Below are 24,134 nucleotides of genomic sequence, written 5' to 3'. Positions count from 1 at the left end.
GGGGATATTGATAGGACTATACCATGATGTTACTTTAAAATTAAAATGAACTGTTAATGTTTCAGAAAACATAATTTGGAGAGATTATACAGTCATTCATAAAAGAAATCAAAAAGTTCACCTCTGCTATTCCTGAGGGCCAATAGTAGTTTAATTTGTTTCTTCATCTTTTGAAGAGCGTATGTGTTTTTAAGACAGTCTTTGTATGAGTTTCTCTTTGGGTAATTAAATGTTATTTTCAGTTCAGTTCAGTTGCTCAGTTGTCTCTGACTCTGCACCCCCATGGACTGCAGCATGCCAGGCCTCCCTGTCCATCACCAACTCCAGAAGTTTACTCAAACTCATGTCCATTGAGTCAGTGATGCCATCCAACCATCTCATCCTCTGTCATCCCCTTCTCAGAATATATATATCTTTTTGTATTTCAAGAGATTTGATTTTGTAGTTTACCTTAAAAACCTTATATTTACTAATTATATCATTTCAAGCAAGTTATTCTCAGTAGAATACTAAGGTATGAATTTGCCCTTGTTTATCCCCAAGTTTTAATTTTCATTTGGATAAACTTCCTACTTGACATTTCTACCTTTACTTTGTTTTCTTCTTTGTTCTTGTCATTTTGGTTGTCAAATAGAGAAAATAGTATGTAAATGTAAAACCAAACTATTTAGGGAAAAAAGGCAAGTTAGACTATTTTTAACTTATTTTGAAAAGATAAATAATTGTCTCAAAATTCATATTATATTAGGAAAATTTATTTGCAAAGCAAGGTTAATAGGAGACATATCCAAATTACCATGAATGTTGCAAAGAAAATATTCCTCTAAGAGTATTCTGGAAAATGTAGAAAACATTTTTCCACTAAATAGCTATGTATCATCCAATCTTTGAACAAAATTTGACTTTGATTACTACTTAACATGCCCAGCTCTTGTCTATATTAATGTTAGATAGATAGATCTGTAGATAGACAGACAGACATGTAAATATTTACATTTATATTTTTACATTCTTAACACTTTGTTAAAACAAGAAAGATACATAGTAATCTTCATTTGAATGTCTTTTTTGTAAAATATATCACCAAGTTTTGCTTTTTAACCCTGTCTTAAGCTCCCTCTGTTAAGAGGAATATACTCTTAACACTGTGTGCAGTGATAACTAATATAGTTCTTGGAGTGTATTGCTTTATGTTCATTATTTTGGTTTGTTTTTTTTTTTTTTTGCTCTTTTCCCTTTATTTTTACTGATGTTTTGAAATTCATTTTTAAGTTCATTTTTATTTCCTTTTGTGCCTTGTTAATATGGAAATAATGTGCTTTTTTATTTTATTTTATTTTATTTTATTTTTTTTTTTTGCTTTTTTATTTTAATACTCACTATCTGACATGTATTTCCCCACAGGTATTCACTCTATTCCCTCTCTTAGATGAAGGCTTTAGAATGTTTTAATTCCTCATTCCATTCCCCATTACCAAAAGAGGCCTTTAGGGTGCTTTTACTTCCCTTTCCTTTCAGTTCAGTTCAGTTGCTTGGTCGTGTCTGACTCTTTGCAACTACATGAAAGTGCAGCATGCCAGGCCTCCCTGTCCATCACCAACTCCCGGAGTTTACTCAAACTCATGTCCATTGAGTCGGTGATGCCATCCAACCATCTCATCCTCTGTTTCCCCATCTATTTGCCATGAAGAGATGGGACCAGATGCCATAATCTTAGTTTTCTGAATGTTGAGTTTTAAGCCAACTTTTTCACTGTCCTCTTTCCCTTTCATCAAAAGGCTCTTTAGTTCTTCTTACTTTTCTTCCCTTTACTCACTCCCTTCCAACTCCAACTCTGTTTTGCTTCCAACTCCTTTTTGCTGAAATAGTTCAATACTTTGAGTTCCAGATTTATTGTATTTTTCCCTTGTCATATGTCTCCTTTGTTTTAAGAACCCTTACTTTATAGTTACATTGCTTTATAGTTAAACCCTTTACTTTATAGTTAAATTCCCAGTCAGATAATCATTATCCATTTAGTTTTAACATATATATAGTAGGGCTGTTGCACTTACCTTGAAATTTCTATTCTGATTCATATGTTGTTTGGTTCAAGTACCTTTTTGAATATTTTCATTAGATGTTTTAAAGGAGTGGTATTATCTCTTATGGTTGTATATCCACAATTCTTTGTGCTAATCTGCTTGATGTATGAAGCAGAAAACTTGTTTTTGCATAGACTTGTTTGTTGACAGTCTATTTTTCTGTCCTCAGTATCCTCTAGTTTCAAGCACTGCAGATAAGAAAACCACAGTCTGATTCTTCTTTGCTAAATAACTTGTTCTTTCTTTCTTGAAATTTGTAATGTATTCCTTTATTCATTATAATGTAGAAACTTTATCAAAATATGTTTAACTATATCCTTTACTTTGATTAATCTACCTAGAACTTAGCTCTTTAATTCACAAACTCAGTTTCTTCAAACTAGGGAACTTTACTTACATTATTTCTTCATTCTTAACCTCCATCTGTATTTTTTTCTGGTTTTATTTTTCTTCTGATATTATATTCCTTACATGATATTTCTCTTGGAGTTATTTTTCAAGTCTGTTTTTCCTAAATATTTCTCTCTCTGTATGTTTGCTCCATATCTTGAGATATTTCTTCCATTTAATCTTATAATAATAATTCTAGGCACAACAGGTACATACTTCATTTCCATTCTTCTATTTCTAAAAAGAATTTATCGTGGTGAAATATACATTCCTTAAAATGTATAATCTTAATCATTTTTAAGTTGTTATGAAATATTGGCTGTATTCCCCATGTTGTACAGTATATTCTTATAGCTTAATTTATACATTATAGTTTGTACCTTTTACTCCCTTACCCTTACATGCCCCTTCCCCCTTTCCTCTCCCCACCAATAACCACTAGTTTGTTCTCTATTTTTAAATTTAAAAGTCAGGTTTCTAAATTCCAGGGTATGTTTTAAAGCTGAATATCTTTATGTATTGTGTGTGTTAGTTGCTTAGTTATAGCTGACTCTTTGTCAGCCTGTGGACTGTAGCTCACCAGGCTCCTCTGTCCATGAGGATTCTCCAGGCAAGAATACTGGAGTGGGTTGCCATTCCCTTCTCCAGGGGATCTTCCTGACCCAGGGATCTTTATCTTTTACTTTGTTAATATTTTCTTCTTTATCCTCTAGCAATTCCAGTCTACTATGACCTAATAACTTAGTGCTTCGCTGATCTCGGGGCCTGTTTGCTTTTTCTTTCTCTGTTTATTGGAGCCTCTTGTGTATATTATTATCTCCTTTTGCTTAATAATGGCTCTGTGCAACATTTGAGTGAGTGATGAGAGGCCTAACATTGTCTGCTCTGTAATCTTTAAATATACAGACTGGCAAGCTTTTTCATCATTTCTTGAGGCAACAGAAGGATTATTTGGGTTAAAGTCCTCCTAAGGAATAGAGAGTAACTTGGACCATCTTTATGTTTGCTTAGAAGGTCTTCCACAAACATCAGCCAGACCTAGGACTACACACATTGGTCTATACTTACTTTGAGCAAAGGCCAAGATTTCTCAAACTCTGGGAGTTTTGGTGAGACCCTCTGGCCTGTCAGCCACAGCTTCTCCAGCCTCTGTCAGTCTCAGAAGGGAACAAAATTGGGTACTTGATCCTTCCTTCTGGAATCTCAGCACATCATATGGTCTTGCACATTTTCTGAGCTATCTCATCACCAACCTGGTGCTCATCAGAGGGAGGATATCTTGAATTGGAAGATAAAAGGCACAAGGGACACCTTCTCAGGTGGCCACTTTCTCAGCAAGTTAAGTGGAAATAATTTATGAAACTTTAAATTTCATCTTTTCTAGAAAACTGTAGAATGATAGTCTTAGATGTCCTCTGGTTGTGATATTTTGGTTTACAAGTAAAGAACCTGAGACAAGAAACTATATTCTGAAGTTTAGTATGTTCAGATCAAATTTGTAACTGGGAAGCTGGATGGAAAGAATGGTCCAAGACAAATTACAACTAGAAAAAGGAGAAATAGAAAGTTTAGCTAAAAGAAGAAAAAATTAGTGAAATTTGATACTGACAAAACTTACAAATGAACAAGTTAAACAAAATGTAATAAGACAGTTGTCTCTTTCTGGGTACATTTTTTATGACCATCACCAGGAACTTGATGTCTCCTTCCAGAAAATCTTTGGTCCTGTAACCCAATTTCTCCCTTACTTAAAGAAGGCAGTAAGGCATTCATTGAATCAGTAGATTTACTTGTCTAAAATGTGACGTTTTATCTGGTTGTTTGTAAAGGCAGTAACTAAATCAGACAAGCTATCTTTAAGATGAAATCTTTATTTAGTTAGTGAACATTAATTGCTCAGTTGTATCCTACTCTTTGCAACCCCATGGACTGTATCTCACCAGGCTCTTCTGTCCACAAAATTCTCCAGGCAAGAATTACTGGAGTGAGGAGCCATTCCCTTCTCCTAGGAATCTTCGGGTCTCCTGCATTGCAGGTAAATTCTTTACCATCTGAGATACCATGGAAGCCCCTCTGTTCTCCATAGATCTTTACATTGTCCCTAACTTGTTGCATTTGTGATAATCTTCCCTTCTCCTTGGGCATCCTTCTTTTCCATTTTTGCCTGTTAAAATCTTACCTGTCCTTCAGGGTCAATTCTAAAATTCCATCGTGTACAGTATGATGGATGAAACTGTGTATTAATATCAGAATGTGAATTATAAATTGTCAGAATATTGACTAAAAAAGAAACATATACCTCAATAAACAACAGTAACAAAGACAATGCTAGTAAAATGTAGTGGGAAAAAAAAAGTAGAGCCAGGAGTGATTTCCTATGTGAGAGGTACCCTACTAAAGCCTCCTACACAATGTCACATGAGTTCTAAAACTTACATGTATTTTTACACATTTTTTTTCTGTAGGCAATCCTATAAGATATTCTTACTATTCTGATTTTACAAATGTTAAAACTGAGGCACTTAATAGGTAAAGACACTTGTTGACAGTCACATTCAAATCCACGCAGTCTAACCAGAGACATAAATTTGTGTCACAATATAGGAGAAAATAGATATTCATCAAGTAATTTTATCTAATTCATTACGAATAAGTGTTAGTCTAAAAATTGCATGTCCACATCAACTTTTAGAATGTAGCATATAGCTAAATGGCTTGACCTATACCAATGTGGATTTCCACAGGACTGAAAAAGGTCAGTTTTCATTCCAATCTCAAAGAAAGGCAATGCCAAAGAATGCTCAAACTACTGCACAATTGCTCTCATCTCACATGCTAGCAAAGTAATGCTCAAAATTCTCCAAGCAACAGTACGTGAGCTGTGAACTTCCAGATGTTCAAGCTGGATTTAGAAAAGGCAGAGAAACCAGAGATCAAATTGCCAACATTGTTGGATCATAGAAAAAGCAAGAGAATTTCAGAAAAACATTTACTTCTGCTTTATTGATTACACCAAAGCCTTTGACTGTGTAGATCACAACTGTGGAAAATTCTTAATGAGATGGGGATACCAGACTACCTTACCTGCCTCCTGAGAAACCTGTATGCAGGACAAGAAGCAACAGTTAGAACCGGCCATGAAACAACAGCCTAGTTCCAAATCAGGAAAGGAATACATGAAGGCTATATACTGTCACCTGCTTATTTAACTTATATGCAGAGTACATCATGTGAAATGCCGAGCTGGATGAAGCACAAGGTGGAATCAAGATTACAGGGAGAAATATCAATAACCTCAGATACACAGGTGACACCACCCTTATGGCAGAAAGTGAAGAAGAACTGAAGAGCCTCATGATGAAAGGAAAAGAGGAGCATGAAAAAGCTGACTTAAAACTCAACATTCAAAATAATGAAGATCATGGCATCCATTCCCATCACTTCATGGCAAATAGATGGGGAAACAATGGAAACAGTGAAAGACTTTATTTTTGGGGGCTCTAAAATCACTGCAGATGGCGATTGCAGCCATGAAATTAAAAGACGCTTACTCCTTGGAAGGAAGGTTATGACCAACCTAGAGAGCATATTGAAAAGCAGAGACATTACTTTGCTGACAAAGGTCCATCTAGTCAAGGCTATGGTTTTTGCAGTGGTCGTGTATGGATGTGAGAGTTGGGACTAGAAGGAAGGCCAAATGCCAAAGAATTGATGCTTTTGAACTGTGTTGTTGGGGAAGACTCTTGAGAGTCCCTTGGACTGCAAGGAGATCCAAGTCCATCCTAAAGGAAATCAGTCCTGAATATTCATTGGAAGGACTGATGCTGAAACTGAAACTCCAGTACGTTGGCCTCCTAATGAGAAGAAGTGACTCCTTGGAAAAGACCCTAATGCTGGGAAAGAGTGAAGGCTGGAGGAGAAGGGGATGACAGAGAATGAGGTGGTTTGATGGCATCGCCAACGCGATGGACATGAGTTTGCGCAAGCTCCAGGAGTTGGTAATGGACAGGGAAGCCTGGCGGGCTGCAGTCCATGGGGTCTCAAAGAGTCAGACACAACTGAGTGACCAACTGAACTGATACCAATATAGAAGAATGTTGTCTAAGGAAATATAATGGGAAAGTTGGTATTTCAAGGGATTATTTGGTAGCATAATATGAAGTGGGAGGTTAGAAAACTGTCACAGTAACCTAATCAAAAATATTACGACTTTTCTCTAATTGAGCAATAGGAAAGCAAAGGGGAATTTGAATGTTTGACATATAGAAGGTGAACATATGTATTTGACATTTGAATGGATATGGAGCGCAAAAGAGAGAGAGTATACATAATTCAAATCCCCCCAGTTTTCTGTCTGTAGAACCCTACAAGATAAACACTTGTTGAAGAACTGGTAAAATATCAGATTTTGAAATTCTAAAATCTATTTACCTTAGAAGAATGATTCAGATGCTATTTCCTATTTACAGAATGAGATAGTTGATTAGGAATAATAGCTCAAAATCTTTTCTTGGTGTATATTTATCTAAATCAGAGTTATCTAAAACTTGAATTTTAAAATGCTGTGTTGTCCAAAATGCTTTTTTTGTAATGCATTTAAAACTAAGGAGTATAAAACATATCTAACATATTGTGAAAGTCTGTAGAAATGTCTTAACTAGTTTGAACTTTATTTTGCCTAAAGCATTTTAAATTGAAAAATCACTTAAAATTTTCATCAGAATTAATTATAAAATATTTTTTGTAATGTCAAATTAGGTGAATGTATTTATGAAATAGTTTTGCAAAGCCTGCTCAAAATAGTTTCAACGTGCACAGCAAAACAGAGGAAGGAAATAGCACTTTACTGTTGATGCCTGTTGAGTATCCTCAGAGTAAGAGATCTTCAGATCCTAACATTTGGAGATCCTCCTACAAATAGTACGTCTTAATTCTCAGTCAAGCCCACAGTTGACAAACCTTACCCAGACATCTCTTTTGGTGTTTCATCCTTAATGTGAGTGAATGTCCAGTAGTGCGTTCCAAAAGTTGTCCAGTAATTTAAGAAAAGCCTCTAACATGAAAAATGTAAGTCTAAACAGAGGAAACTGACCAAAGGTAGCCAAGTAATTAAAATACAAAAGTAAAAAGAAAAGAAACATATATAAGATAGGGTAAGACAAACTATCCTCAAAGCGTTAAGAGAAAATATGAAGTAAAGTAAAAGTCGCTCAGTCATGTCTGACTTTTTGTGACCCCAAGGACTATACAGTCCATGGAACTCTCCAGGCAAGAATACTGGAGTGGGTAGTCTTGCCCTTCTCCAGGGGATCTTCCCAACCTAGGGATGGAACCCAGGTCCTCCTGCATTGCAGGTGGATTCTTTACCAGTTGAGCTACATAGGAAACAAGAGAAACATGGAGCCCATTAAAAAATATGGAGTCCATTAAATAAGAAAATAGAAAATCCATTAAGCAAGATGCTGTTTAAATTTTTTAATTAGAAAAGGCAGAGCTTTTAAACTTAAAATACTATAATATAAATAAAATTTAATTTTAAATTTAAATAGGCTGAGAAAAAGCTTGGAGAGCTCCTAGAAAAGAGAACAAGAAGCAGAGAGATTAAAAAAAAACAAATGGCAGAAAAAACATGATATTCACATCTTAACCCAGGAGGCCTATAATATTATAAATAGGATTTCCATAAAATAACAGAAAAATTAGGAAAAGAAATTATCAATGAAATAATATTACTCAGTTTGATATATGTCTGAACTAAATGATATATGTCTTCACACTGAAAAAGCTCACTGAATATCCAGCACATTTAATGAAAAATGCTCACACCATACAGAATCATCTCAAGATTTCAGCATACCAAGGATAGAGAAAACAACGGGAAGAGCTTCCCAAGGGCAGAGAATGGGGATAGTTCACATCCAAAGGAGTATAAATGGCATTAGACTTCTGACAAGTACACTGTGAAACAATTTCTTCAAAGTTTTAAGGATAACAGTTTCATTATTTAGAATTTTATCCCCAGACAAATCAAGTGTGATGGTAGAATAGAATGAGTACTTCCTCCAAGACCCTAAAAAATACCTTCCATGAACTGATTTCTAGAAAATTACTACAGAATGTGATTATGCTAGATGGTTAAGTAAAGTATGAAGGAAGAAGACACAGACAACTGAAAATAAAGGATCCCAGTCAGGAAAGGGATAAAGAAAAGTGTCAGCATGGGTGCTGTTCAGCAAAACTGAAGGAAGGAACTCCCCCAGGAGACAAAGGAAAGTGATATATTTGAGCATATAGAAAAAGTATTCGTATACATGTTGCAGGGATGTTGAAGGAGTACATAATAATTGTATTAAGTACCTAGAAACCTAGGTTGGTGAAAAAGAGAGGAAATTATTAACTCCACTAGAAGAAAATAGGCATGGACCTAGTTCAGTTTTTGGCCTATAAGTGTTTATAAGTCATGATACATAAATATTAGCTAGTCAGTTAACCCAAAATTATAATTTTGGCATCAGCGATGTGTAGAAATGCGAGATAAGTGTATAGAAGAGTTGGTGTCATATATATGATGGTGAGTCAACCAATACTGTTTAAAATTGACAAATGTGTAAATATCATAAGAATAAGAATATTATTTAGAAGTTCATAGATTAATCCCAAAGGAAAAAGCCAGAAGAATTGAGGACAGTTGCCCCTGGGGACATAGAGTAGAAAGGTATGTGGCAGAAGAGTACTATTTTTCACTATAAGTCTTTTAATATTATTTTACTTCATAAGCTACATGCCTATGTTACCTTGATAAAAGTTAAATCAATTTAAAAAATATATCCTCCTTTTTGTGAAAGTAAGAGTTAATTGTGCATTCTTTTGGCACTTTGTCAAACATAATACACATTTAAAGGCAACAAAAAAAAGTCTTTAATTGAATGCCTGTTTTATCTGTTTTCTAATTTCTTGACATTCAATTGTTCATAATATTCCTTATAACCCATTTTATTTTTGTGAGGTTGGTAGTGATTCCCCTCTTCTATTCCTGATTTAACTTAACAGTACTTTAGTTGAATCATATTTATTTTGGTGCATTCTGTTTACATTATTTTTTTCTCTAAAATATTTTCTGATTTTCATTGTGATATCTTATTTGACTTATTGACTGTTTAAGAATGCATCATTTAATTTCCACATATTTGTGAATTTCCATGTGCATTTTAGAATGATAAATTAGTGTTGTTGGATGGAATGTTCTGTAGCTCTCTGTTAGGTCCAGTTGATTTTTAGTACCCTTTAACTCTTTAATTTCATTATTTATTTTCTCCCTAGTCACTGCATGTTGAAGATGGAATAGCAAAGTCTCCAACTATTATTTTTCAATTGTCTATTCTTTCCCTTCAATTTTGTAGGTTTTTGCTTCAAGTATTTTGGGATTTTTTTTTGTTATGTCCATGAATATTTACAATAGATAAGTATTTCTGATAGATTGACTCATGATTATAAAATGTCTGTTAGTAAAGAATTTTGTCTTAAGGTCTCTTTTGTCTGATATTAGTGTATCCATTCCAGCTCTCTTTGATTACTGTTTGCAGGGCATATTTTTTTCAACCTATTTTTGTCTTTGAATAGACAGTATTTCTCTTGTAGACATTGTATAATAGGATCATGTATATTAATCCATTCTGCCAATTTCTGACTTTTGATGGGGTGTTTATCCCATTTATATATAATACAATTATTGATAAGGTAAGAATTACATCTACCATTTTGCTACTTGCTTTCTGTCTTATGTCTTTTATGTCTCCACCTCTTTGTTTTTTTCACCATTTGTATTTGATAATTGTTTTTCTTCTTTTTAGTGTACCATTTCAATTTTCTTACTGCTTCTTTTACTATATTTTGAGGTACTTTCTTAATGGTTGCCCTGGTGATTATATTTAACATCTTAACCTAAAACAATGTAGTCTAGATTAATACCAACTTAGTTTCATTGCAAAAATTTTGCTTCACTGTAGTTTCCTTCCCTTCTTTAATTTTTACTACTATTGTCATATAAATTACATTTTTATACATTATCAGCCCATACAAAAAGCTTTAAAATTTTGCAACTACCTTTTAAATCATATAGAATAAAAAATTACAATGAAAAATATACTATCTTTTATCCTTACCTATGTGGTTACTTACCTTTACTGGTGCTCTTTGTAATGTGGTTACAGTTATTGTCTAGTATTAGTTCCAAGGATTCTATTCTTTTATTTCCTGGGCAGAACTGCTAGAAACATATTCCTTCAGTTTTTGTTTTTCTGGAAATATCTTAACTTCTCCTTAATCTTTAGAGAATAGTTTTGGTGAATGTAAGATTCTTTTTTGATAGTCTTTTTCTTTCAGCACTTTGGATATGTCATCCCAATGCCATTTGGCCTCCATGGCTTCTGATGAGAAATCAGCCTTTAATCCTAATGAGGATTCCCCGTACACAATGAGTCTATTCCCTGTTGTTGTTTTCAAGATTATCTCTTGTCTTTGTTTATAATTTTTTTTGACATTTTGACTATAATGTGTTTGAGTGCAGATCCCTTTGATTTTATTGTACTTTTGTTGAGCGTCTTGGACGTTAAGATTAATGTTGCTTTTTCAGTATCTTTGGGACGTTTTCAGTCGTTATTTCTTTGATATTCTTTCTTTTCCTTTCTCTCTCCTTTCCTGGGTTCCCATTTTGCATGCAGTGGGATGCTGGATGATGTCCCACTGGTGTCAGTGGCTCTGTTAATTTTTAAAAATTCTTTATGCTTCTTGAATGACATAATCACAATTGACCTTTCTTTAGTTCATTGACTTTAAGTTAACTGATACCTTCTGCCAGTTCATATATGCTATTCAAAATAGTGAGATTTTTCACTTCAGTATACTTTTCAATGCCAGAATTTTTTTTTAATTTCTCTCTTTATTGTAACTCAATAGTTGGTGAAATATTATTTATATACTTTCATTTAACTCTTTTTTTTTAGTTCTTTGAACCTATTTGTTATAGGTGATTTAAAATCAAAAAAGGGTTTGTTGTCATAGCTGTCTCTTTTGTTGTTTTGCGACTTGTTTTATAAGTTATTTTTCTGTGAAGTTTGTGTTATTTGTTATTTGTGACCACTAAAGTCTCCCTTCTGTTACTTTAGTAGCCATCTAATGACTGATAGGGTTTTGAACTGATAAATCTCTTAGCCTTTTGCTGAGAAGGCTCTGTATATATGTTGGAATATGTTCTCAATGCTCCATGGGCAGTTTACAACTCTGCCTTAGACTTAGCCTTCACTTTCTGCTCACACAGAGCCTCAAAGTCAGCCAGCAGTGAAAGCATAAAACCTCTCAAGTCTTTTCATGATCATGCACAAAGCCCTGCACCTGTTCATGACCCTCTAGGGTCTCAAAAATATGTTGGACCTTTTTGTAGTTTTCCTTGAACATTCCATTCTCCAGTTTTCCATTTAATTTTTTTGATCAGCCTCTTGTTAACCCCAGCTATCAAAGCTACCACCAATTAGCTTTATTGTTAAACACTTGCTGCTTACTGTCCTCAAGTACCTTCAGGATAGGACTGTTTTCACAGAGATAGGGCTGAGTCATATAAAGTGAAGTGCCCTGAAAATGGAGCCATTTAATGACCTGCAAGATTAGTCAAATAGTGACAGTCCTCTGGAGATGGATGTTTTGGGGAACTCTAAATCTGTACTAATCCCTTAAACGTCTGATAGGCTGCAAGTTTATCTAGCTACCAGAGTTAGTGGCTCTTCGTTTTCAAGGCTGCTCCAGCTGGACTTGAGAGAGGAAGGGAATTACGGAAAATTAAAATGTCATAAGATCTGCTCTTCTTACCAAGATTCAGCTAGTTATTTTGAATAGACAGTCTGGATTGTCATTAAGCCTTCAGCTAATTTCCAGAGTTCTGAAAACGGTGATTTTGACATTTTTTTTCCAGTATTGCCATGCTTTTAATGCAGAAGCTATTTTTGGAGGTCTTTATTCCACCATTCCAAATATTGTGCTGTGTCTTTTAAAGATAATTCAAATGGTACCAATAAAACAAAGGAGTATTGTAAATAAGATTTCTACCCTACACACCTTCTTCCCTAGTCCCAACCAGAATATTAGCTAGTACTAGCAATTACTGTGTTCTTCATAAATATATGCCTAGAAAAAATGTATGTATGAGACAGAAGATCTATTTCCTTTATACATGTGGCAATATCCTGTATATTCTATACCATTTTCTTTGCACTTAGTAATTTACCTTAGATATCAGTCCATATTGATCCATATAGATGAAGCTATCAGTCTGTTCTTGCAGCTGTTATAGTTCTTGGTATTCCTTGATGGGTAGTCCATTATTTATACATTTTCTAGTATCAGATATTTGTTGTCTACTATTCTGTTATTTCAAACAAGAATGAAATGAACATTATTGCATTTACATATTGACCATGTGGACAGGGAGGCCTGGCGTGCTGCAGTTCATGGGGTCACAAAGAGTTGGACACAACTAAACAACTGAACTGAACTGATATTACTGCAGGATAAATATTATACAGAGTCGAGTAAATCAGAAAGAGGAAAACAAATACTGTATATTAACACATATATATGAAATTGAGAAAGATGGTAACAACGATCCTACATGCAGGGCAGCAAAGGAAACACAGATGTAAAAGGCTTTTTGGACTCAGTGGGAGAAGGTGAGGTGGGATGAATTGAGAGAATAGCTCTGAAACATATATGTAAAATAGATGGCCAGTGCAAGTTCGATGCATGAAGCAGGGTACCAAAAGTCAGGTGCTCTGGGACAACCCAGAGGGATAGGGTGGGGAGGGAGGGGGGTTCAGAATGGGGGGGATACATGTATACCTGTGGCCAATTCATGTGGATGTATGGCAAAAAAATCACAATATTGTAAAGTAATTATCCTCCAATTAAATAATTTTTAAACAATAAAAACATTTTACCTATGTAATGTAATATGTATTTATTTTTTTTAATATTTTATTTTATTTTATTTTTACATATATATACATAAAATAATTTTTTATTTTATTTTATATTTTTAATTTTATTTTATTTTTAAACTTTACATAACTGTATTAGTTTTGCCAAATATCAAAATGAATCCGCCACAGGTATACATATGTTCCCCATCCTGAACCCTCCTCCCTCCTCCCTCCTCCCTCCCCATTCCATCCCTCTGGGTCGTCCCAGTGCACCAGCCCCAAGCATCCAGTATCGTGCATCGAACCTGGACTGGCAACTCATTTCATACATGATATTTTATATGTTTCAATGCCATTCTCCCAAATCTTCCCACCCTCTCCCTCTCCCACAGAGTCCATAAGACTGTTCTATACATCAGTGTCTCTTTTGCTGTCTCGTACACAGGGTTATTGTTACCATCTTTCTAAATTCCATATATATGCGTTAGTATACTGTATTGGTATTTATTTTTATTTTATTTTATTTTTAAACTTTACAATATTGTATTAGTTTTGCCAAATATCAAAATGAATCCGCCACAGGTATACCTGTGTTCCCCATCCTGAACCCTCCTCCCTCCTCCCTCCTCCCTCCCCATACCCTCCCTCTGGGTTGTCCCAGTGCACCAGCCCCAAGCATCCAGTATCGTGCATCGAACCTGGACTGGCGACTCGTTTCATACATGATATTATACATGTTTCAATGCCATTCTCCCAAATCTCCCCACCCTCTCCCTCTCCCACAGAGTCCATAAGACTGATCTATACATCAGTGTCTCTTTTGCTGCCTCATACACAGGGTTATTGTTACCATCTTTCTAAATTCCATTTTTAAATTTTGATGGATGTTGCTAAATTGCTACTCCAGTGATGTTTCATCAGTCTGTATTTCTGCCTGCAGTAAAAAAGAATGCTGTTTCTCTTCACTGTTACCACATTGTATTACAAAATATATTTTGCCAAATTCAAAGATGGAAAAATACCTTTATTGTTTTAATTTTCTTCTCTTATAATACCTTTTTACATATTTGTAAATCTTCCTTCACACCACACACATAACCTTCACTCATGTTTTTAAGGAAGATTTTGATTTTGCTATAGTTCTTTGTGAGTTAGGGTGAGTAGATTTTTAGTCTGTTTTATTTATTACAAATATCCCTATCTCTAATTGATTATTTGTCACTTGGCATAATTACAGTATTTTTTTTTCCCTTAATTTTTTAAAAACAGTCAAATTTTCCAGTCTTCTTCCTATGGTTTTATGTCTTTTTAGAAAAGTCTTTGCTTCTCTCAGTTTATGAAAATTCAAGCATAATTTCTTCCAAGAACTTACTGTTCCATATATTTGTTTATTTGGCTGGTTCATTGTTTATGAGTGCTAACAAGTTGTCTCTGCACCATTCCCCTTCTGATTTAAAATGCCACTCTTGTTGGGCATTAAATTCTTGTATGTATAAAGAATATTTCTGGACTCTTTATTCTTTTTCATTGATGTCTTTGCCAATTTGTCCCTTCTCTAGTGCCAGAATTTTAATGTCTGTTTTTCCATAAGACCTTTAGAATCAGCTTGTCTAGTTCTATTTCCTTATTGGAGGAAAAAAATACTGTTGTTACTTTTGTTGAGATTATGTTAAAAAAAACAGTGATCTCAAATCTTGGCAGGTTCCAATCAGGATCATGAGGAAAACTTGTTGAAACATTGTTTGTTGGGCTCCACCTTTAAAGAGTTTCTGATTCACCAAGTCTGGGTTGAGGCTTGGAAATTTGCATTTTTAATAAATTTCAAGGGTGACATTGTTGCTGCTGGTCTGAGGCACTGTACTTTGAGAAACACTGTAGTAAATATATTTATGCATTCATTTTGGGATACTTATTACACATCCAGTGTTAATATCATTCTAACAACAAGATAGGTTGTTTCATTTTTGTCCTGTTTTCCCAGTAGAGTTTCATAGTTTTCTTTGTATTGATCCTACTTAAGTTCTAAGTTTATTCCTATGCATCTTATTTTTTGTTGCTTTTGTAATAATGGGTAGTTTATAGTTTCACTTAATATCAGAGTCATTCCTCCTTTATTTGGCATTTTGTGAATTTTTGCTTATTTATGGTTAACAATTCCTCCTTGTTCAACTTCTTGCAGTGGAAGTGGGGATAGTTTTAAGTTACCATCTGGGAAATTGAAGGGAACCAAAAGAGAGGCAGGTGAGCTATGATAAGTAGTTGATACCAAAGCTTTCCCCACTCATGGCCTAAAATGTCTTGCCCTCATGTGTTTCCTCTACTGCTGGAAAAATTAGTTGGGATAACCACCTATTCTAAAATACAGTAAAACCTCTGAAAAGTATAGTCCTTACATGACAATTATGATGAATTACTAATATTTTTCAATCAAATAGCTTGAGTTTTGGTTGTCTATTTTGAAGCCAAAGGGCATTCCCAGAAGTCTTTGTGAATTCCAAGGACAAAGGATAAAGGAATGTCAACTAACAAAAAAATGCTTTTACTGAAGGTAAAAGAAACTTCCAGGACTGTAGCAGTATGTTGCTGCTGCTGCTGCTGCTGCTACTAAGTCGCTTCAGTCATGTCCGACTCTGTGCGACCCCATAGATGGCAGCCCACCAGGCTCCCCCGTCCCTGGGATTCTCCAGGCAAGAACACTGGAGTGGGTTGCCATTTCCTTCTCCAATGCATGAAAGGGAAAAGTGAAAGTGAAGTCGCTCAGTCGTGTCCGACTCTTAGCGATCCCATGGACTGCAACCTACCAGGCTCCTCCGCCCATGGGATTTTCCAAGCAAGAGTACTGGAGTGGAGTGAGTTGCCATTGCCTTCTCAGCAATATGTTGCTAAATATTATTGCCTAGACTAAGGATATCTGAAGATTATTTTTTAGATCTGCAAGATAGATTTATTAAATTCAGTCTAAATATTCCTGGCAGATAGTGTAATCCAATTTAGTATTTCCTAATCACCCTAGCACCTCTTTCCTTCTTTTTCTATCAGTAAAAGAAATGAAAAGAAATGGAAAAGACATATCTCCATCCCATTCTTCAGTTAGTAGGATCATATCATACTATAGTTGAGGATTTTCTTTCTTACTAAGATATCCATGTTGTAATCTTCAGAAGCTGTGAACGTGTTACCTTAAATGGCAAAGGGGATTCAGGTTGCAGGTGAAGTTAAAGTTGCTAATCAGCTAACCCTTAAAATAGGGAGAGTATCCTGAATTATGCAGGTGATCTGGTATAGTCACAAGAGTCTTTAAACATGAAAGAGAAAGGCAGGCGAGAAGGTGAGAACGATTTCATGTGAACAGGAAGGACTCAGCCTGCCCTTGGGCACTTTGAAAATGGAGGCGGGGAACCTCAAGCCAAGGAGTGGTCTGAGGCCTCTAGAAGAGGGAATCATCAGGGAAACTGATTCTTGGTAAATGCTTCCAGAAAGGAATGCAGCTCTACCAGCAGCTTGATTTTAGCCCCTGAGACCCATGCAAGATTGCTAACTTACAGAATAATAAGGTAATAAATTGTGTTGTTTTAACGCAGATGTTTGTGTTAATTTATTTCGGCGGCAAATAGGAAATTAATGCAGCTACTAAACAATTAGGACAGAGCCCTCACAAATATTGAAGTTTTGCTTGATGGTTTAACAGGAGGGTAGAGTTATGCTTAATATGCTACACACTTCCATTTTTTCCTCAAATTCTTAGAATTTGTTTGAAATTCTAAAAGGTTAACTTTTTTTTTCCAATTAACATATTTTTTGGAAGTATAATAACTCAGTTTATTTAGATCAATACATTTTCTATCTGCAATTACTTACCTGGAAATTTGGACTATCTGCAAAATGACAGGGGACCATCTTGCAAAACTAGCCTGAAAAACAGCTGAGTCAAAATAAAGTTTGAGCTTTGATGTTGGAGGCTCAGACACTTCGAACCTTTAGTAGGACTGCTAAGTGACATGGGTGAGTTATTTAACCTCTCCATGACTCTTTCTTATAATAGAATTTACATTACAAAGTTGTGTTGAGGATTACCTAAAATGACGTATGTATCGCAGTTAGCCTGATTATTGCCCATAGGCAGAAAATTATAAGATGAAGATAGATACTCAATAAAAAAAAATTATTGTAGTGCCTTTCATCATAAAAGCAAAAATTCTAGACAACTCAGGAGTTTCCAAAGGCATAAACACAGCAATTGATATTCGTAATTGCATTCTTGAGTTATCAAGTGTACTATTTAAAGGTTTTTATTGAAGATATTTAAAATATGTGAGTGTTGGTACTTAAAGCAGCAAGCTTTTTGTACCTGGAAAATTAATTTATGTGGAATTTATATTAATGTCAAATGAATAAAATATTTTTAAGTGTTTTTTCGTTATAATCCAAACCTTAGCTCTTTCACTTGTTATTCATCTATACAGCTATAAGCCATTTTAGTTACTCTTTCTGAGCCTAAGTTTCTTTTATAAAATTTAAGTAATAGAGTAGTTACCTGGCAGTGTGGTTTGGAGGATTCAGGACATGCTGTATTTTAGTATGAAGCATCTTGCATAGCATATAAGTGAGTGCTCAGTAAGTGGTGGTTATTCTTGTGATGTTTTGTGCTCCTCTAAGACTGCATTGCCTAAAGTCAACACTGACCTAGTTGCAAAATCCTATGGATCCTACTCTTCATTATTTTAGTTTCTACTGTATTTGGTGCTATTGAACTTCTTAAATTCTTTTTCTCCTTCTCTAGAGTTCTTCTTACTCCTGTGGGTATTCTTCAAATTTGTTTGCTTGCTTTTCTTCCCTTGCCCCCTCCTTAAATATTGGTGTTTCCCAATTTCTTTCACTTCAGTTCACTTCAGTCGCTCAGTCGTGTCCGACTCTTTGTGACCCCATGGACTGCAGCACGCCAGGCCTCCCTGTCCATCACCAACTCCCAGAGTTTACTCAAACTCATGCCCAGTTTCTTTAGGTCTTTATAATTTCCTTTTTCCTCTTATGCATTGTCTCTGGGTATGAAATGCTTCATGACACCAGCTGAAACCATTTGCCCAAGAACCAGTTGAAATATCCCAGAGACCTCTCCCGACAGAGTATATCTAAGAATTAAGTTATAATCATCTTATGCATACTTTTTCTTTCTTCTCTCTGCCCATATGGACATTGCTCATTCTTTCAGTTAATTAATTAAATATTCATTGAGTGTCTACTATGTTCTAAGCCATGAGGATACAGTAGTGGAGTAAACAAATTACAAATCCTTACCCATGAAGGATCCTGTTTCTAGTGAGAGACAAAACTAATAAAAGCTGTTGTGTGCCTGATACTGATAAATTCTGTGGAGAAAAGTAAAGCATGGAAGAGAACTAAGGAAAGCCAAGATGAGGAAAGCCAGGAGGAGAATGGGGCAACAGAGGATGAGGCCACTGAATAGCATCACCAACTCAGTAGATATGAGTTTGAGCAAACTCCAGGAGACAGTGAGGAAGAGGGAAGCCTGGCATGCTGTAGTCATGGGTGGCAAAGAGTTGGATGTGACTTGGCGACTGAACAGCAACAACAAGATAAGGATAAGTTGCAGTTCTGAGTAGGATTTTTGGGGAAGCCAATCACTGAAAAGGTATCATTTGAGCAAAGATCTGAGGAGGTGCGGGAGCCAGCGATGTGGATATCTGCAGGAAGGTTATTTCAGGATGGAGAAATAGCAGCTGCACACTGTGAAGCAAGGGTGTGTCTGGCATTTTGAGGAAATAATGAGGTAGCCATAGTGCCTGGCTTGTTGTTGAGGGAGAGAGCAGCAGAGAGAGGTGAGAGTTATAGGAAACGTGATTGTGTTGGTCCTGTCTACAAATTTTCTTAAAAATTGGGAACTGTCCTTCAGTACTTAGTCTATCATTCTTATTTCATTTCCTCCTCTTATCTCTAGTAACTCAGCAAATTTTATGGGTTATAGCCCCTATATTACTCTCCTGTCTGTCCTCTTCATTCTCACTGCTTTTACCCTAGTTCAGGCCTTTATTGTTGATCAACTAGCTGATATGCTGCTAGCCTCACTATTCATCTTCAGTACTCATGCAAGAGATCGTTTTGAACAAGTTCTGTATTCTAGGCCCTGTGCTAGGTATCCTTTAGATACCTGTTGTTGTTGTTCAGTTGCTCAGTCCTGTCAGACTCTTACCCCATGGACTGCAGCACAGCAGGCTTCCCTGTCCTTCACCATCTCCCAGAGCTTGCTCAAACTCATGTCCATTGAGTCGGTGATGACATCTAACCATCTCATTCTCTGTCATCCCCTTCCTCCTTCGATCTTTCCCAGCATCAAAGTCTTTTCCAGTGAGTCAGTTCATCACATCAGGTGGCCAAAGTATTGGAACTTCAGCTTCAGCATCAGTCTTTGCAAAGAATATTCAGGACTGATCTCCTTTAGGATTGACTGGTTGGATCTCCTGGCAGTTCAAGGGACTCTCAAAAGTCTTCTACAACACCACAATTCGAAAACATCACTTCTTTGACACTCTGCCTTCTTTAAGGTCCAACTCTTACATCTTCACATGGCTAATGGAAAAGCCATAACTTTGACTATGTGTACCTTTGTCATCAAAGTAATGTCTCTGCTTTTTAATATATTGTCTAGGTTTGTCTTCCTATTGACTTTAGGTTAAATTCAAGTTCTATAATATAGCACACATTCCCTTCTTTTTCATTTCTTTTGTATTGTAACACTGATTTATAATAGAAGTGCCATGTGTACATTTTCTTTCCACTTTTGTATACCCTACAGAGTACTCACTACCAAAAATTTAATTTCCATTTGTCGCTATCTGGTTGATCCCCTTTACCCATTTCAGACACCCCTACCACCGCCCACTCCTTGCCCTCTGCTAACCTCTGCTGTGTTCTCTGTAGCTACATGTTTGCTTGGTTTGGTTTGTGCATTTATTTTATTTGTTTTTTAGATTCTCATAATGAAATCAATACAAATATTTGTCTTTCTCCATCTGACTTATTTCACTTAGCATAATTCCCTCAAAGTCCATTTATGTTGTCACAAGTGGACAGATTTCATCCATTTTTATGGCTGAATAGTATCCCATATACTTGTATATGTGAGTACATATAAATATAAATTAAAAAGAAACATATATTTTTTAACATCTTCTTTATCCATTCATTTGTTGATGAGCACTTAGGTTGTTTCCATATCTTGGCTGTTGTAAATCAATGCTGCAAAGAACATAGGAATGCATATATCTTTTCAAATTAGAGTTTTTGTATTCTTTGGGTAAATATCCAGAAGTGGGGTAGCTGGATCATATGGGTAGTTCAGTGCTTAATTTTTTGTGAAATCCTCATACTGTTTTCTGTTGGGACTGTACCAATTTACATTCCCACCAACAGTGTATGCAAGCTCCCTTTTCAGGACACAAGGTTCAGTAATCTGTCTTTTGCCTCTTCAGTGTCAGTTCCTCAGGCCCCACTCTTATGTTTATATACCAGTAGTGTAGAACTCCTTGTAATTGCCCTCCAGGAGAGAGAAATTTTTTAAATCTCCAGGCCTTTGCAAATACTTGGAATATTCTTTGGCCCTTGCTAGCTTTTTAAATTCATTTTTGCTTTCAAAATTAATCTCAGATGTCATCTTCTCTGAGAATCTTTCCCTGAAAACTCAAAGCTAATCATTTCCTCTTCTGTGCTGCCACCCACTTCTGTGTGATCTTTTCATTGCAATTATCTCAATCTATAACAGTTTGTTTATATGTTAAACATCTCCACTAGTGTGAACTCTGAAGGTCTGTGGGCTTTTTGTTTTTGTTTCTGTGTATCCTAAGTACATGGCACTTAGCCATACTTAATAAACATTTAGGGAATTTAACTAATATAAAGGAAAGCTCAGTTAATTTTGACCAAAAAACAATGAGAATTATTTATAGGAGAGAATTAACCTTCATTTATAGCTCATTTAAATCAAAAGATTTTGATAGCATTCAGCACATTTTAGCAAAGAAATCAGACATTTCTCAGAGAATGTCCCACGAAAGTCCAGTCTGATACATAAATCTAACTTGCATCTTTTTAAGGACTCTAAAGGCATTACATTCTTAATTTAGCAATGTCTTCAGTTTTTACTTCAAAACTTTCAGAAATTTCCCTATCATACTTGTGCACTTTTACTGTTTTTGTTAACTTTAGAATTCCTTTCTTTCAGTCACATGAAGTGATAGGCTCACAATGAAATACTTAAATCATTTTGTAAATTAATATTTGAATCAATATAGGTTCATTTTTATTTTCTTATAATAATGCTTTATGTTTTCCATCTCTGGTTACTGTTCTTTAAAAATATAATGTTTAATCATAGACAATAAAATGATTTCACCAATGTAGGTATATAAGTATCCCCAAAACACAAAACTAGCCTTCCTGGCACTTCCATAGACCTTGAGTAGTCTCAAGCTTCACCTCGTCCATGCTCGTATTCCTTCCATAGAAGCCATTAAAATACCCACTGTAAAAACCTACTACAGATGCCTCAGAATCTCAGAACTGTCTTATCACTATGGGCAGTTCTAAAAAGAAGAAACATAGATGACAAGTAAATATATTTAAAAAGTAAAACTTTAATATTGATCACTGACAATAAAGAAAGATGTATTTTTCAAACCTTTCTCACTGGCAGAGGTTTTTACTTTTTAATACTAGTAATACACGTGTATGGCTGTGAGAGTTGGACTGTGAAGAAAGCTGAGCACCGAAGAATTGATGCTTTTGACCTGTGGTGTTGGAGAAGACTCTTGAGAGTCCCTTGGACTGCAAGGAGATCCAACCAGTCCATCCTAAAGGAGATCGGTCCTGGGTGTTCTTTGGAAGGACTGATGCTAAAGCTGAAACTCCAATACTTTGGCCACCTCATGCGAAGAGTTGACTCATTGGAAAAGACCCTGATGCTGGGAGGGATTGGGGGCAGGAGGAGAAGGGGACGACAGAAGATGAGATGGCTGGATGGCATCACCAACTCAATGGACATGAGTTTGAGTGAATCCCTGGAGTTGGTGATGGACAGGGAGGCTGGCGTGCTGCAGTTCATGGGGTCACAAAGAGTCGGACATGACTGAGTGACTGAACTGAACTGAACTGAATACACTTGAAAATTAGTGTACTGTGAGATGGATTCTCTCAGATACTACTGATGAAAGTATAAATTGGCCTGTTTTTTGGAAAGCAATTTAATAGTATATATTGAAAATTGCTTAATGTTCATACTTATGAATACCTAAAAATCTCATCCAGATGGAAATGTTTTAGAAGTAATGGTAGTGGTTGCATAACATTGTGAATGTACTAAATGACACTGAATTGTTCACTGTAAAATATTTAATTTTATATTATGTGACTTTTACCTCAAATTGTTTTAAAATATTCATCCTAAGGAAATAATGTAGAAATGTTAATGAATAAGGATATTCCATTATCATATTTAATAGCAAAAAATTATAAACAAAATCATTGCTTAATAGAAAGGGAACAATTATATATGATATACCTATATGCTAGTCAACTATGCAGCCATTGCAATAACATTTGTAAACAATTTTTAATGGGGAAATGCTCAAGGCAATATGTCATATGAAGAGCATAGAATACAAAATTATACTTTTGGACAGTTTTTTTTTTTTAATTTTATTTTATTTTTAAACTTTACATAATTGTATTAGTTTTGCCAAATATCAAAATGAATCTGCCACAGGTATACATGTGTTCCCCATCCTGAACCCTCCTCCCTCCTCCCTCCCCATTCCATCCCTCTGGGTCATCCCAGTGCACCAGCCCCAAGCATCCAGTATCGTGCATCAAACCTGGACTGGCAACTCGTTTCATACATGATATTTTACATGTTTCAATGCCATTCTCCCAAATCTTCCCACCCTCTCCCTCTCCCACAGAGTCCATAAGACTGTTCTATACATCAGTGTCTCTTTTGCTGTCTCGTACACAGGGTTATTGTTACCATCTTACTAAATTCCATATATATGCGTTAGTATACTGTATTGGTGTTTTTCTTTCTGGCTTACTTCACTCTGTATAATAGGCTCCAGTTTCATCCACCTCATTAGAACGGATTCAAATGTATTCTTTTTAATGGTTGAGTAATACTCCATTGTGTATATGTACCACAGCTTTCTTATCCATTCATCTGCTGATGGGCATCTAGGTTGCTTCCATGTCCTGGCTATTATAAACAGTGCTGCGATGAACATTGGGGTACATGTGTCTCTTTCCCTTCTGGTTTCCTCTGTGTGTATGCCCAGCAGTGGGATTACTGGGTCATAAGGCAGTTCTATTTCCAGTTTTTTAAGGAATCTCCACACTGTTCTCCATAGTGGCTGTACTAGTTTGCATTCCCACCAACAGTGTAAGAGGGTTCCTTTTTCCCCACACCCTCTCCAGCATTTATTGCTTGTAGACTTTTGGATCGCAGCCATTCTGACTGGTGTGAAATGGTACCTCATAGTGGTTTTGATTTGCATTTCTCTGATAATGAGTGATGTTGAGCATCTTTTCATGTGTCTGTTAGCCATCTGTATGTCTTCTCTGGAGAAATGTCTATTTAGTTCTTTGGCCCATTTTTTGATTGGGTCATTTATTTTTCTGGAGTTGAGCTGTA

At 35.7% G+C, this 24,134-nt stretch overlaps 1 protein-coding gene and 1 long non-coding RNA gene across 2 annotated transcripts in view; both read left to right on the top strand.

Annotated features, from left to right (window-relative positions):
• Positions 1-24,134, top strand: part of LOC129647285 (uncharacterized) — a 223,253-nt gene that overhangs the window by 121,782 nt on the left and 77,337 nt on the right. The window lies entirely within an intron of this gene.
• Positions 16,313-23,139, top strand: LOC129646454 (uncharacterized). Its single transcript, XR_008711929.1, has 2 exons — positions 16,313-16,995; positions 22,172-23,139. It is a non-coding gene; the product is annotated as an uncharacterized LOC129646454 (long non-coding RNA).

Source organism: Bubalus kerabau, chromosome 3 (assembly GCF_029407905.1).
Source record: "Bubalus kerabau isolate K-KA32 ecotype Philippines breed swamp buffalo chromosome 3, PCC_UOA_SB_1v2, whole genome shotgun sequence".
Taxonomy (NCBI): Eukaryota; Metazoa; Chordata; class Mammalia; order Artiodactyla; family Bovidae; genus Bubalus; species Bubalus kerabau.
This window is presented reverse-complemented; position numbering and strand designations above follow the sequence as displayed.